The sequence below is a fragment of the Camellia sinensis genome, chromosome 1, assembly GCF_055761805.1.
Source record: "Camellia sinensis isolate YWXY chromosome 1, ASM5576180v1, whole genome shotgun sequence".
NCBI lineage: Eukaryota > Viridiplantae > Streptophyta > Magnoliopsida > Ericales > Theaceae > Camellia > Camellia sinensis.
The window spans coordinates 221527707-221544197 of NC_138961.1; the positions used below are offsets into that span (position 1 = coordinate 221527707).

Sequence of the window (16491 nt, forward strand, 5' to 3'; positions counted from 1 at the left end):
TACAGAGTCCTCCTAGGATTTAACCTCCCGAAGGATAATCCTTATCCTCCAACACCCCCCTCACTGCTTAAACCAAGTGAGATGGTTATTACCACGGTCGAACTCCATCATGACCGAAGCAATCTTGGCTATGCTGAGCCGCAGAGTAGGCCGGACTATACTTAGTTCGGTTCTTCCCTTTACTTCTTACTTCGGCTTCTCATGCACAACTCATGGTACAGTTAGACCGAACTAACAAGTCAAGACCGGTTCAACTCTAGGACCGGTCTAGCTCTAAAGCATCTCTTAGGCCAGTAACTTCAATCTTCTTTCAGACCGGACTAACTCCAAAACATTCACAAGACCGGAGTAACTTATACGGCCATTCTACTCGGTCCTTCGTACTGCGGCCCATAATAGCCCATTTACCTAGCTCGGCCCAATTTTCATATAAATTACCCTCTCAAGTAAGAATTCTATGACTAAATTATATTGTAAATCCTCCATGCATTATGAGTTCATCAAGTTATTGAGCTAACTGCATGATATTTGTAAGGAAATGGGTCTTGATCAAGATGATGACTTGCATGTAAGTTCTTGGAGATTAACTTTGGTTTCATCATTTTGAGTTTGAGTTTTGAAGGCCTTGCATGCATGTGAGTTTAAATCATGTCTATTGTTTCAGAAATTCATGAGTTTCTTGATCACCATTTGCATGTTGTGAAAAAACATGAAAAGAGTTCAAAAATCTTGCATGAAGGAGTTTTGATTCAAATCTTTCAAGAATTGATGAGTTTTTGAGTAAAAGATGTTTTGAGGGTCTTGTATTGAAGTTTTCTAAAGCTATTTCATGTGTTTGATCAAATTATGCAAGACCCCAAGTTTTGGAAGTTGTTTGGAAGCCATTTTTGTTAAGCTTGGTGCCTAGAAATTTACAGTTGGCTCGAGCAAAAAAGTGGTGGCTCGAGCCAACATTACAAGCTCCCAGTATTTTGAACTCTACAAAAGCTGGCTCGAGTGAAGAAGTGGTGGTTCGAGCGAGATTAGTTTTTGACTTCAGCTGGCTCTAGCCACGAAAAGCTGGCTCTAGCCACCAGCTCATTTTCAGCATGTTTTCAAAAGATGTTTTAAGTACATATCTTCACTCCCATCTCTTTTTGGGCATTCTTAGGCATGATTTATGAGCCATTAAAGATTAATAAGCTAAGAAACAACATACGTAAGTGAATTAGAAATTGTGTGTCGAATCCGAGTATGTGGTTCTATATGAACAAGCTATGTGGCATGGAATGAATAGGAAATTAAAGTAAGAAAGCTAAGCCATGTATGGCCATATGAATGAGTAATAATGAGTCATGTTTTGTGCTATGCACATTTATGTTTGTAGGTCAAGACTCGAAGACTGACCAACCATTTCTGGAAGCCCACTGTGAGTAACATTTCTGTAAAGTTATGTTGATATGAATTATGTTTTAACTGTTACCATTAAGTGATAAGTTCTGAAATGCTATCTTGATTATGTGAACGAATGTCCTATTTGTAAATCTATTATGGCATCCACATATAGTCCCAAGTCATGGGGGACGGCATGTAAATGCGGGTCCATGACATATATGTGATACGAGATCTCGTTAGCCACTTCATTGTGGTGATATGTGTTTAATTGGTATCCGGAACCAATTACTCTAGTCAGAAGACGATATGTGATATGTTCTGTGAGATGTACCATTACGTTATATTTTGATATGAGACTGATATGATTGATTGTGCTATGATTTGTTTTACGGATACTATATTTGGAATTCGTTCACTAACCCCTTTACTTTAATGTTATTCACTAGGCTTTAGCTCACTGTTTTTTTTATATATATTTATAGGTGAGCGCCCCGAAAGTCAAGCCTAGGCGGAGTCTTGAACTGAGTCACCGTTTTGAAGCCTACCGCGTGGTTTTGAGTGCCTCAGAGTTGAAGCTAAGCCTAGAAGGCCATTGTCAAGCTTTTGATCGTCAAATAAACTTATATTATGTGCATATGTTATGTATAAGATGTTAAATTATAAGTTATGTACTGAATGTGGGTAAATTAATGTTTTTGCATGTAAATGTTTGTTCATATAGATGCACAGCTCATCGGACTATTGGTGTTTTTGTATATTGCTTCCGCTAGCCCCGATTATTTATGATTGTACAGGAAGGCCTTTGATAATCTCAGATTACTGGCCGGTTATGACGCCAAACTTGTAGGGGCGGGTTTGGGTCGTGACAGTGAACCACCCAGAGGTGTTGAAGAAGGCAAGAGTTGAGGTAGATACTCATGTAGGCCAAGAGCGCTTAATTGATGAACCCGATTTCTCAAAGCTACATTACCTTCAAGCTATCATTTATGAGACATTCCGATTGTTCCTGGCAATACCGCTATTGCTATTACACATATCATCTGATGATTATATCTTAGAGGGATTCAACGCGCCACGTGACACAATCTTGTTGGTTAATGCATGGGCCATTCATAGGGATCCTAAGGTTTGGGATGACCCTACAAGCTTTAAGCTGGAAAGGTTTAAAGGTGGGAAAGTAGAATGGCACAAGTTAATGTCCTTTAGGTTGGGAAGGAGAACTTGTCCTGGGGCTGAACGCGTGATGGGTTTAGCTTTGGGATTGATTCAATGCTTTGAGTGGAAAAAGGTCAGTGAGGAGACAGTTGATTTAACTAAAAGGAATGGGCTTACCATGCCTAAAGTTGCCATTGGAAGCAATGTGCAAATTGCGTAACATCATGAACAAGGTTCTCTGTGAAGTTACAAATGATGTTTGAGAATTTTTTTATGAAACATTTATGATATGTTCCACGTGTTATTTTTTGCTTTATCTTTTGGTTTTTTTTTCTATGATGTTTGTGGTAAGGAAAATGATATATAAGTCAACTTTTTAAACCTATTTTCTAAACTTGATGATGTGCAAGTTATACGATTGATTGATTATTAGAGGAGATATGAGAGAGAGTATTACTTTTAATATCCTAATTAATTATTACATCATTGTGCTTAAAAGATGGGTCTAATTTTTTATTTTGAATAATAATGCTCTTGTGGTAATGAACAAGGCAAAGATTGATTTTTCAATTGAGTTAAAAGGGAAAATAGGAAGTAATTGGGAAATAAGAAAAAATTATTTGAAAATTAGTAAAAGAAGGAATATTCAAACACAAAATTAATAACTATAAAAACTGATTCTACCTATACAAACAAGCCTTGCAAAAATTTTATAAACATATGAACGGTTCAGTTTAAATTTTTTTGATTCTTTTGAACTTTAATCCATGAAGCAAATCCTAATCGTGATCGATGATTCTTAATTTTTTTTGAAACTAAAATCAAACCATCCCCTTAAAAAAATAAAACCATAGGTTTTTAATTGGTGCAAACGGTTTTACTGTCTAACTTCTTCTTCCTTTTTTTATTTATTTTTAATTACAAATATACTTTTGAGATTTATTTAAAATATAGATTATCTCCTGTGGTTTGGAAAATCATAAATGTTCCCCTGTTAGAATTTTTTATTTAACAGAATTAATTAAAAAAAATTAAAATTCATAATTACTCTTATATGCAATAATAAAATTACCTAAATTAATAATTGAAACATATTTCTAATATCATTAAAAACAGTTAATTGACTTGATGATTTGTTAATAAAATGGGTGATTGTTATGAAATTAGAAACCTCAAGGGGTGGAATGTAATTTCCAAAACCACAGGCGGTGATTCGTGTTTTAATCAAATCTCAGGAGGTGTAGTTGTAATTTATTCAAAAAATAATTTGATCCAACATTGATTGTTATAATATTGAACTATTTTTATCTATACGGTCTATATGTTTTTAATAATAGATTGTCCATGTATTATCATCGAGTTACTTATGTTTGACCAACTCAATTTTTTGCATGCATATTTTTTTTTAACTTGTCATATGAGATGAACGGTTCAAATCCTTGACATAAGTACAAATTAGTCAATGCTCAAAATTCACCCATGAAACTGGAATTTTCAACATTAACAAATACGAACTCGTATATTCATATCATGTAGAGCTCGTTTAGGATATGGGTCGACTTTTTGGCTTTTTAGTTTTTTAGCAATTTTAGCTTGAGGCTTTTAGTCTCGTTTGACATTTTATCCTATTTAACTAAAATAGCCTATTTTATCTTATGTGGCCATTTTAGCCCCAAAGGGCATGCCAAACAAACCCATAGTAATTTTAATTCAATTAACTTTATTAAAAATAAAATTACTGTAATTATTTTAAAATTTTAAAATTTATTATATTTTCTTAAAATTTCATGAGGGAAGTAGTCAAGTGCAAGCCACCATTGCCTACCTCGTGCCTTTTTTAGGGGTGTAAAAATGGCCCGTGGCCCGAGATGGGCCCGGCCAATTTAGGCCTGCTTGGGCCTAGGCCCGAGCCTAGCGCGAGCCCCTAGGCTAGGGCTTGGGCTATTGTTTTGAAACCTGGCCCGTGACCCTAACCCATCGGCCCCGCTTAAGGCCCACTTAGGGTTCGACCCGCCCAAGGTCCAATGTATTTTTTAATGAAAAATAATAAAATTTTGATAGAAATTTTTTTTTTTTTAAAATGGTTAGGCCCACCCGAGGCTAGGCTCATTGGGCCGGCCCGCCCAAGGCCCGAATACCCCTGAGCTTGGGCCTGGGCCTGGGCTTAATTTTTTGGCTAGTGGACCGGCCCCAGCCCGAATTTTGGTTGGAGCCCATGAGGCCCAACATTTTTGGCCAAAGCCCGAGTGGGTCGAGCCAGGCCCAATTTACATCCCTAGGCTTTTTTATAGATGTTGTGTAGAACATTTAGGCCTCATTTGCGAATATGTTATTAGAGTAATTTTTTAGTTTTTTAGTAAAAATATGAGGCAAAAAAAACTAGAATGTTTGGAATGATTTTTTAATTTTTTACGAAAATATGTACAAAAAGTAAAGATAAAATGAAATCTTTGACTTTTTAATATAAACTATAGACTTTTTTTAATAACTTTTGGACTTTTAAACTAAAATTATAGCATGCCAAATGAGGCCTTAGTCCTAAGGTCAAATCACTAATTACAGTTCAAATTCCACTTTAGATTGGCACAACAACTCCAGCAAAATTAGTGAAATTAATTATTCAAAATCTCTCCTTTTAATTTAGCTTTAATTAATCTGATGAAGCTATTTTTATTTTGATTTGTTGATTATTAACGAAAATACCATTTTAGCGACTCCCTTGGAGTTAATCTCCTAAACTTCAATATTCATTTTGGATAGCGTTATCGTTTGGCTATTTAGGTCTCGTTTATCAATTATATATTTTAGCAAAAAGTCATCATAAATAGTCACATCACTCTCTCTATTTTTCAGTATATCTTTTCGTAAAAAATCAAAAAATTACTAAAATAGTCTGTTCCCAAACGAGGCCTAGTTGGGGTTAAAAAAACACAAACAAAAAAAAAAAAAGCAAAATAGACTAAATAAGTTAATCATAAAATAGTACATCTAAATCATAATCATTTCAATTTTTTTCCTCACAAAAGTCAAAAAATCTAAAAATGCTAACCCAAATAAACTTTTTAGTCACAACCTAAAAAAGTCTCAACTTAAAAAAACAAACAAAAACGTCGTTGCCAAACGACAATTTAGCCTCTTTTCAGTCTACCATCTAAATTGAACTGTGTTGTTTGGACTCGTAAATTTTACTATGTGTCATGCTTCAATGATTTGAACCGTTGATCTTCTTAAGCTTTCCATATTTATCGTTCATGAAAAGAAATTGAGTTCATCCAATAATCATAACCTCCTTATTTCAGCTTGTTTGCCTCCCAAAAATAGCTATTATCAGTAGGGATGGCCATGGGGCGGGTTTGGAACGAGTTTGCCATTCCTCGCCTCTGTCCCTGCCCCTGTCGACAAATTCCATCCCCACCCCATCAATACCCGTGCATATCCGACCACATTTTAAATAGTTAAAACAATTAAGAACCATGTAAATTCTTAGCACACTAAATAATTTTTTTTTATTTTCATATATATAAATAGTGAGACTTTTAAGATTATTATTTATTTATATTTAAACAAAATCATAGATTTTTAATATTATTTTCTTATATCTAATTATATTATACATACATATATTATTTATTTATATATTATTACTTATATCGGGTCGGGTTTGAATCGGGAGAAGTGATACCCGCCCCGCCCCCGCCCCCCCGGTTGCGAGTGACTAAAATATAATCCACTCCCGCCCCACATAAGTGTCGGGGTAGATAAAATTCGCCCCATTAGGACGGGTATGGGCGGGCATGAGCGGGCCCCCGAGGATTGGATTAAAATGACCATTTCTAATTATCAGATCGAACTAATTTTTATTGAATGATATACTGAGTGAGTTCTACAAAATGAATAGTTTAGATTATCAACGACCCTCCAATCCATAAGGGAGATTAGAAAGAAACCTAGTTCATCAAAAAAAAAAAAAAAAAACATCTATGAACGATAATGATTTTAAATATGACCGACATTCTACTATAATTTTAAATTTACATCATATATCTTATTTTTTAAACAAATTTTAAGACAAATTTATAACATGCCGTAGGGGCCATTTGGGAACATGTTAAAAGCGTGTTTTTGCAGCTTAAGTAAAAAGCTAAAAGTTGATTTTTTTTGGTTTGAAAGTTATTTGGGAAGGTAGCTAAAAGCTACCTGTGAAATTACAATCATACCCTCCATGTTGTTTAAATGAGCCGCATGGGTGACAATGGTTGTTTTCTAAAATGGGTAGGGGTGTTTTAGTCATTTTATTGTGATGTGACAGCATAAACAAATATTAAGTAAAAAAGACAAACAAATAATTTTTTACTAACTTCCCAAATGACTTTTTGAAAAAGCCAAAAAACTTGGTTAAAAGACAAAAACCAACTTTTAACCATCTTTCCAAAACACTCCATAAGTGTTTGTATGTATCTAGAACGAAAGGTTTTTTAGTCAAACTCCAATCTCCATAAAGAGCTCATCTACTACGTTGTCATTTTATTTTCATAAAATTATATCCTTAATAAGTTCCAGGTATTTACATTATCTCGAAAAATAAAGAAGGTATTGGAGAAATCATCAAACAATATTAGTTGGAGATACAAACACATGTTGTTTTGGACACATATGATAATTTTGTTAAAATTTAATAAAAAAATTATTATTTATAGAATCAGCATGCTTATTCCTACAAAATTACAAAATCAGAATGCATATTACAAAATTATAGATTAAACCAATACTCATGATTTAATGATTTATGAATAATTGTGTGTATTTAGATATTACATACTCTGCAGATGAAATATATTCTGTAAAATTATTTATAAAATATATATATATAATAATAATATTATAAATTTGTATTCATTTATTTCCAATCAAAAGAGCCTTGAGAACAACATATTATTTTAACAAGTCACTATTATATAAGTTTTTTTTTTATTGGTATAAACTTTATGTACATTAATAATTTTTTTAAAACAAAAAAGTTAAAATGTATTCATTATCTGCACTCTATCCGGTATAAATCAGGTGTAATTCTAAAAAATAATTATATATTCATGAAAAAATTGATTACTTTAATAAATAAAAGTTATAAATCTTATCATTATTCAAAGAAAAAAAAAATTCAACTATACACTGATTGGTCATTTCCCCTTATGTAAATGCATATTCTGTCTTAGTGTGTGAGTGATTTTCCGTTCACACTGCCCAACTCAGTATTCAGCTGGAGAGAACTGCCAGAATAGATGACACCTGGCTAACCTGCAACAGAAAGAAAAGATTCTGGCGGTGGTTCGTCCACCCGGGGGCACTCCGACGATCAAGTCAATATATCTCTCAAAGATAATCAATAGTGCTAAATTCACTGTTCAGAATGTAAATTGCGTACCTTCGACCTGTGGGGGTGCCTCTCTTTTGTAATTAACTCAATCCTTGTCCCACTAGAAGCCTAGCTTCAATGGACTCTTGCTCAGTGCTTATCCGGGACTCTTCAAGAGATAAAGATAAACTCCTTAAGAGTGTTATCCTTATCCACACTAAAGTCCTTCATCATTCTAGGACTCTTGTCCTTTATCCGCTTATCTCGGATTCCAATATCTTCGGAGATAACCTCGGCCTTGCCAAGATTACCTAGGCGTCATGACTTGGACACATGGCACCTCGGCTGACACGTTGGCGTCACTTTGGCCACGTGTTGGGACTCAGAAAATATATCCCCACAATTGCTCCCTAGGTTCTATTACCTCGGCAATCTGAGGTGATGGAACCCATATCGGTACTTCCTGCCAGTACATCGGTTCAAGCCGAGCTCATTACTATAGGCCGACATGTCTTTTTAAAGATCAATATTTCCATGAACTTCTTCACGCGCATGAGTTGTCATGCATAACAACTCGTCTGTTTTTAGCCACACGTCTTTTTCTTACTGGATCGTACCTGATACGCGTCTGTAAATCGAATCATTCTCACGTGCGTCGTCTGGCCCATGCGTTCTTCTAGGCACATTTATGACCCTTTTGCCGCCGTTTCTATTTTATCAAAACTTTATTTCTTTCCCCCGTCTTTTCACTTTTCATCATTTCTGAAGTTCTCTCTCTCTCTAGCTTTCCATCTCCTCCATTCTTCAAGTTTTCTGAGCTCTGTAACTTGCTCCGTTTACCACATCCGGCGTGACTTCCACCGATCTTCCGCCTCTGCAACCGTTGTCAGACTTCGGCAAATCCCTTTCCAGCTTCCCTTTTTTTGGTAAGCCACTGCTCTTCCTGTTTCTTATTTCTTGTTGCTTTTCAAGAAATTCTACTTCATTATTAGTCGTCATTGTTGTTTTACTCAAGTTTTTGACTTATGAATCTTGTATTTGAGTATATTTAGTTCACGATTTTGTTCCTTACCCATTGTGACAACCCTCACTACTGTTTACTGATAACACCACTGATTACTGTTAAACTGAGACTGATCATGATAAGTAATTGAACTGACTGAATTACTAAACTGATTGACTGATGGTGCTAGTTTGAATGCAATTCTATCTGTTGACTGTTAAATCATCTGTTCGTGATTTATGTTTTAAACTGCAAATTGAAGGCCTTATTGGCGGCCGAATCTGAAATTGATTGATGTTTTGTGTTAATTAAGATTTATATGATTTTATGGTATATTTAATTGAAATGTGATTTGGTATGATTAAATTAGATTAAATGTTGATAAATTACAAGAGTTGGCCTTATTTACAACCTTGCCACTTAGTGGCCCACTCCATATCATGTTTTGAGACTTAGGATCAACACTTCTTCAGCCTTTTGCTTGCACTAAACCGATTAAGAAAGAGAGGGGTAGAGAAACTTGGCTTCATCTAGAGAATTGTTTTGAGAATTGGAGGATTTGAAGGAGAATTGCGTATTGAGCTTTCATATCTTGCATTCAAGACCTAAGGTAGGACATTTACCTTCTTGTTTGTGAATTCAAGTTAATTGTTGCATGGTTCATGGTAAATAGGAGCTTAAGATCATAAATTGGTTGTAGATTGTTGAATTGGAGCTTAATCCATGCATGCATGTACATGGTCTTGCATTTTGAGGTTGTTCTTCATGAAATTCCACATGCATGTTCATATCTGGAGCTTAGTCCATGAATTCATCTTGTTTTTGAGGCAATTGAGCTCATTTGAGCAAGTAATTGAGCTTTGAATTTGATTGAACACATGCATGTTACATTTAAAGTATGTTCTTGAAGTTTGGTTTGAAATTGGGTTTAATTGACTCACCTTTGGGCTTTGATTTTACAAATTGAGCTTTGAATCATGTTATATTATGAGTTTTAAAGTGTTTTCCAGAAAATTAGCCCAAAAGGATCGAATTTGGTATATTGAAACTTGATTTTGAGCTTGAGGTTCAAATCTGGAAATTCCAGATTTTGGACTCCCGCTCGAGCGGGGTAAGTGGCGCTCGAGCGGGAAATTTGTGCATCCAGCACTTTTGTTGTGTTTATAGTGTGCTCGAGCGGGGTTTTGCACGCTTGAGCAAGGACTTGTGTCACACGCTTGAGTGGGTATCGAGCGCCCATCGAGCGTGATTTTCACACATCCAGTACTTTTGCAGTCCGCTCGAGCAGGAAAGTTTACGCTCGAGCGTAGACTTTTGTTTGCATGTCCACTCGAGCGCGAAAACCCATGCTCGAGCGGGACCTCTGTTTTCTGAAAATTCTAAAATATTTTTAAAGTGCATCTTTGTATCCTCATTCCACCCTAGGCATTCCTAGGCCTAATTTAAGACATCTTAATGAGGATATTGATGCAGAATCACACCGAGTCAAGATAGGGGTTAAGTTATTATTTCCTAACTGTGTAGCTTAGTGTGTGTTCACTCTGTAACTGTGTAGGGTTGGCATCCGAGGACGCGCACTAGCTTATCTGTAGCCCAGAACTCTGTGAGTAACAATGTTGTAAAGATATGTTCAATTGAGATTATTCTTTGAACAAATGACTATACTGCTTTATGAAATGACACTGTTTACTGAATGAATGTTTGTCCTATTTGTGAACTGTATTCGTGGCATCCATAGCAATATACTGTTACTGCTACTGTTACAGAGATCTCTGTCGCTTCCCATGTTCGGAACCATTACTGATGGCCATCAATTGACTGTTCGGTTTGATAAGACCTACTATACTGTTTTGTTATTGGATGTACCACATATGACTATTATAATTTCTGAATGACTGGTATGGCATGAATTATGAGCCACAAACTGAATGACTGATATACTGTTTAAATGACTGTTTTCAATACTGAAAGGACATTCATTCTTAACCTCTTTACGCATATGTTATTCACTGGGCTTTAGTTCACTGCTCATGTATATATGTAGGTGTACAGGCACCGGACTGTTGCTAGAAGCGTCAGGGTAAACTCCAGTTTTGTCAAGCCAACCTTTGTGCCTCACTTTGAGGTTCCAGAACTGTTCAAGCTGAGGCTGCTTGAAGTGTTTTAGTTTTCCCCCTCTTTGTTTATGTTCTGTATAGACTGAATGATGTTGTACTGTACTGTTCTAATAGGGATTAAGTCCCTGTCCTGAATGATTGTATATATTGTACATACTGTTTTGGTACTGATTGTATATATATATATATATGAAAAGTCTTTTTGCATACAGACTGTCACAGCTCATTAGACATCTTTTAATTACTGTTTTGGCTTCCGCCATCCCCTGTACTCTGTATTACTGTATTACTGTTAAGTAGGCCTTCGGTAATCTTGGATTACTGGCCGGTTACGGTGCTAAACCCATAGGGGCGGGTTTGGGTCATGACACCCCTATCTTGAACACTCGCACTATTCACAACTTTTCTGCACTGTTCTTGGTCTCATACCCTTCGTATTTATAATGTTCTTGATAATCCATCTATGTTCTTAATTCTGAAGCACAATCTTGCTTTTCTGTTTTCCAGATTTTGCGCCTTCAATCTTTGCGTTCATAGATCTAGGTTTGGGATTTGCTTGTAGAACCCTCGATTTTTTAGGAAAAACTAAAACTATTCCCGCACATTCTGTGTATCTTCCAGGTTTAGCCAAGGTCCATAAAAAACCTTTTAGAGATACCCCTTTTGAAATCCAACATTTTCAGTTTAAGCCGATATCATGGGTATGTAGAAACATAGAGTAAATACCCCGAGCAAATTAGATCACTTTAGGCGTGAGTTTGACATCCCTGCCGACGTCTATCTGAGGTTGGCTAGGATGGCGACTCCATCATGCCCACTACTGATTCCATGCCCTTTCCTGTCGTAGCCTTTATTGAGTGCGGACTTCGGCTTCCACTCAACATCATTTTCCGCGAGATAATCCACTACTATAAGTTGAACCCAATACAACTTGCCATCAACTCCTACCGAGTTATTAACGGTATCATAGCCTTAGCCAAATAAGAAAACGCTAGGATCGCCTTAGCCGATATCCAGTACTGCTACACCATGTGTGGCCTAAAAAGAGATACGGGCTATGTTTACTACCTCAAGCCAAGATCTACAGAGTACAAAATCGTAGCCGACCTCCCAGACTCCAACAAGGGAGCTGGAGATGACTACTTTATTACCTCGGGGAACTGGGAGTTCGCTCCAGATGAGGACCTCCATCTTTACCTTCTTCCTCGAACCATTTTTGTAGAGGGCAATGGTAAGAGCCCTGCGTCCATACTTGTTTGTTTTTTCAAAACTTTTCAAAGTCTTTAATAATTTATCTGCTCCTAATCGTCGGTTTTGCTTGTAGCTCTTCCCCAGCCGCCAAAGTGTTTCCGTCAGTCTTTCTTTCTTAGCAAAGACTTAAGGAGACTTTTGGATCTGCCAGTTCTCAAGCGGAAGGCCCCTCTGCTTCTCAACTTTATCCCCACTTATAAGTCTGCTCTTCCCGACGTCCCAAAAAAGAAGAAGAAAAGCCTTTCCCCACCTTCTGCCACAACACCACAAGGTGCGTCTACATCTCGGACAGATCAAGGATCAACCTCTGATCCTGCCGAGCAGCCGTTAACCTCGGCTCCATACCTGATCCCGATATCCCAGCGCCAACGTCGGTAACGAACAATTTTTGCTACTGAAATGGGCCGCCAAAAAGCAGTTGCCAAAGATCTCTTGGCCAGTATCCCATCATCTATTGACGCTCCACCAGCACAATCTCAGCCCCATGTTAAACCGAAAAGAATAAAGAAGGCTCAACCAAAGGCGAAGGTAGCTCAGGTTGACACTGAGGACACGTTACCGATCTCAAAACTGGCTGAAAGTGACAAGTCCCAGCCTACTGCGGAGAAGAGGCGTGCCGAGGCCCAACCATCCGATTCTCCGAAATCAAAGAGGCCGAGGTCATCCTCCGCAACTACCTCGGGGTCCAAAAAAATGATGCCCTCTGGGCCCCGAACATCACTCTGGAAGATAAGTCAGTTATGGCCAACGATAGTGCTGATGACATCAACGTCGGCGTAGCCCTCAGTACCACTCTGCTTCTCCCCAGCGATCTTAACCGAAATGCCGAGTTAAGCGAGTATGAGAACTACGCTCTGATGCTTCAACGCTCCGTTCAAGTAAGTGTCTTTATCTGGCTACTTTTTCTTTCTTTTTTGTTCATTCCATACTTGTAATTTTTTCTAACAACTTTTGTTCTGTTTCACTTTCAGGCCAGCATGCCCATTCTTTCTCAATACAATCTTTTGAGAACTGGGAGAAGCTAGCCGAAATGAAGAGGGAGGTCTCCAATCTTCAAAAGACCAACAAAAGTTTGCAATAAAAAATGAAAAGTTGGAAGACTAGGCTGAGGCTGTCATCAAGGCTCAAAACGACGCTGAAGAAAAGACGGATTCTGCTGAGGCCATCAAGAAGGTGCTTGAGGCCGAAAAGAAGGATGCCGAAGAGAAAACGGCCCAGGCCCAAAAAGAACTGCAAAACGCTTTGGCTACCAAAGATGCTGAGCTAAAGGAGGCCGACCAGAAGGGCTACAACGAAGGGGTGGCCGATGTCACGGCGGACTATGAGAAGCAAGTGAAGCAGGCATGCAACAAGGGTTTCACCCTTGGTTGGATGTCTCTTCTAAAAATGTTTGAAGTCCCCCAGGACTCGCCCCTTCGGAACGCCGACGCCCTTCCTCTTCCATTCCCGCCAACTCCAACTCAATCTGATGACGGCTCTGAATCTGAGAAGGAGGTTTTGGTGAGGAAGTCAAAAGATGTTGCTGGGGCCACGTCTCTTCCTCAAACTGAGCAAGTCCTAGACTTGACTCAAGATGAGGAGGTTGAGGAGGTGCCCAAGGAAGCTACTCCTGAACAGGCATCATTGGATGGGCCTCTCGTCGACAAGAGCCTTGATCAGACCTTTCAAGAGATTGATGCTGAGCTTGCAGCCGAAAAAGTGGCCGAGATGTCCTCCCAGCAGTCTTCCGAGATCCAGACCCAGCCTGCTAATGATGCTGAGGAATCTTAGTCTTGATGTTTTTCTTTTCCTTTTTTGTACTTTGTTTCTCCTTTCAAAGTAATGTAAACTCTTTAAGTTGCCGATGTGCCTTTTCATGAATACAACTTCTTTCTTGAATGTTTGCATTGTTTGTCTTTCCTTTATTGCTTCTTGTATGTCTTTCATACTTAGAATAATTTACATATCTTTAATACATATTTCTATCTTGTGCAACCTTCCTGAGGTAACATACCTCGGTTATGATGATTTACTTCGGCAAGTATCCAAATACTTTTCTTGGCATAACCTCGGTTTCAACTTGTAAATTTGTCTCAAATTTCAACAAGTGTTTGACATCACCTCGGTTTAACTTTAACATGTAAACTTTTCTCAAGTTTTAACAAGTGTAAAACATCACTTCAGTTTAACTTTAACTTGTAAACTTTTCTCAAGTTTCAACAAGTGTTAAACATCATTTCGACTTGTAAACTTTTCTCAAGTTTCAACAAGTGTAAAACATCACTTCGGTTTAACTTCAACTTGTAAACTTTTCACAAGTTTCAACAAGTGTTAAACATCATTTCGGTTTTAACTTGTAAACTTTTCTCAAGTTTCAATAAGTGTAAAACATCACTTCGGTTTAACTTCAACTTATAAACTTTTCTCAAGTTTCAGCAAGTGTAAAACATCATTTCGGTTTAACTTCAACTTGTAAACTTTTCTCAAGTTTCAACAAGTGTAAAACATCATTTCGGTTTTAACTAGTAAACTTTTCTCAAGTTTCAACAAGTGCAAAACATCATTTCGGTTTAATTTCAACTTGTAAACTTTTCTCAAGTTTCAACAAGTGTTAAACATCATTTCTTCTCTCTGCCCCCTAATGTGAACCTAAGTTCCCCTTGGAGTCTCATTATGCATGTCTTCCAGAAACAACGTTATGTATCTTTATCAGTCACAAACATAGAAGAATTTTGCTGAAATTTTATTCATTACGTCGGCAAACAACAAGGAAAATTTAATGATAGAAAAACTTCAGATTACAAGTATTCCAAGGTCTTGGCAACTCTTTGCCCTCACTATCTTCGAGCCGATATGCCCCATTGCCCAATACCGAAGTGATTCTATAGGGTCCTTCCCAGTTTGGGCCAAGCTTGCCCTCCTTGAGATCCTTCTTGTTGCCGACGACTTTTCTCAAGACTAAGTCGCCGACTTGGAACTCCCTTGGGTTGACTCTTTTATTATAAGCTCTGGCAAGCTATTGCTGGTAGGCTGCGAGCTGAATTGCAACTTTCTCTCTTCTTTCTTCTAGTAGATCCAGATCTCGGGCTAAGAGTATATCATTAGTCCCACTCTCTACTCCCTGGGTTCTGATCCCAGGGATGCCGACTTCAAGCGGAATGACAACTTTTGTGCCATAGGTCATGGCAAATGAAGATTCCCCTGTTGATCTTCTCGGCATAGTCCGATATGCCCAGAGCACACTTGGAAGTTCATCCACCCACTTTCTCTTGGCTGCTTGCAGCCTCTTTTTTATCCCATCTAGGATAACTTTTTTGGATGCTTCAGCTTGTCCATTACTTTAAGGAAAGCTTGGGGTTGAAAAGTAGTTCTTGATCTTGACCTTTGCACAGAAGTTCTTGATTAGCTTGCTATCAAATTGTGTTCCATTATCAGCGACTATTGCTCTCAGAATCCCAAATCTGGTGATGATGTTCCCCCATAAGAAGTTCTTTACGTCTACATCTCGGATCTTAGCTAGGGGCTCGGCTTCTATCCACTTGGTGAAGTAATCTGTTGCTACCAGCAGGTACTTCCTTTGTCCAGTTGCTTAGGGCAGTTGCCCAACGAGATCCATGCCCCATTGGGCAAACGGCTAAGGACTAGATACTAGGTTAAGGTCTACTGCTGGCTGGTGTATCAGTGGTGCAAACCTTTGACATTTTTCACACTTCTTGACATAGGCTTTTGCGTCCTTTTGCATGTAGGGCTACTAATACCCGTGGGTAATGGCCCTATGGGCTAGTGATCTGCCCCCGGTGTGGCTTCCACAGATTCCTTCATGTATTTCATATAGAACATCTTTAACTTGTGACGGGTGTACACATCTTAGAAGGTGTCCAGTGAAAGATCTTCTGTAGAGATGTCCTTCTGCTGTCAGACTGAATCTCGCCGACTTCAATCTGACCTTGTGTGCCTCTTTGTGGTCATCTGGCAGCTTTCCTTCTTTTAGGAATGCAACAATTGCATCCATCCAATTTGGTCCCATGTCCACACACATTGCTTCACGCTCTGTGGTTAGTGGTTCGATGCTCGGGCCCGACAAGTATTCGACCATTATCGTCCTTACTTTTCCAGGTTATATTGCACTGGCCAAATTGGCTAGTGCATCAGTGTGACTATTATCATCTCGGCTAACCTGATGTAGTCGGAAGTTCTGAAATAAAGCTACTAACTTGCTGACTTCCTTTGCGTAGGCTGACATCATTTCATCTCGGGCT

At 38.0% G+C, this 16491-nt stretch overlaps 1 pseudogene; it reads left to right on the forward strand.

Annotated features, from left to right (window-relative positions):
- The first annotated feature begins 538 nt into the window (after window positions 1-538).
- Window positions 539-2749, forward strand: LOC145789323 ((+)-piperitol/(+)-sesamin synthase CYP81Q2 pseudogene; annotated as a pseudogene).
- The last annotated feature ends 13742 nt before the right edge of the window (window positions 2750-16491 follow it).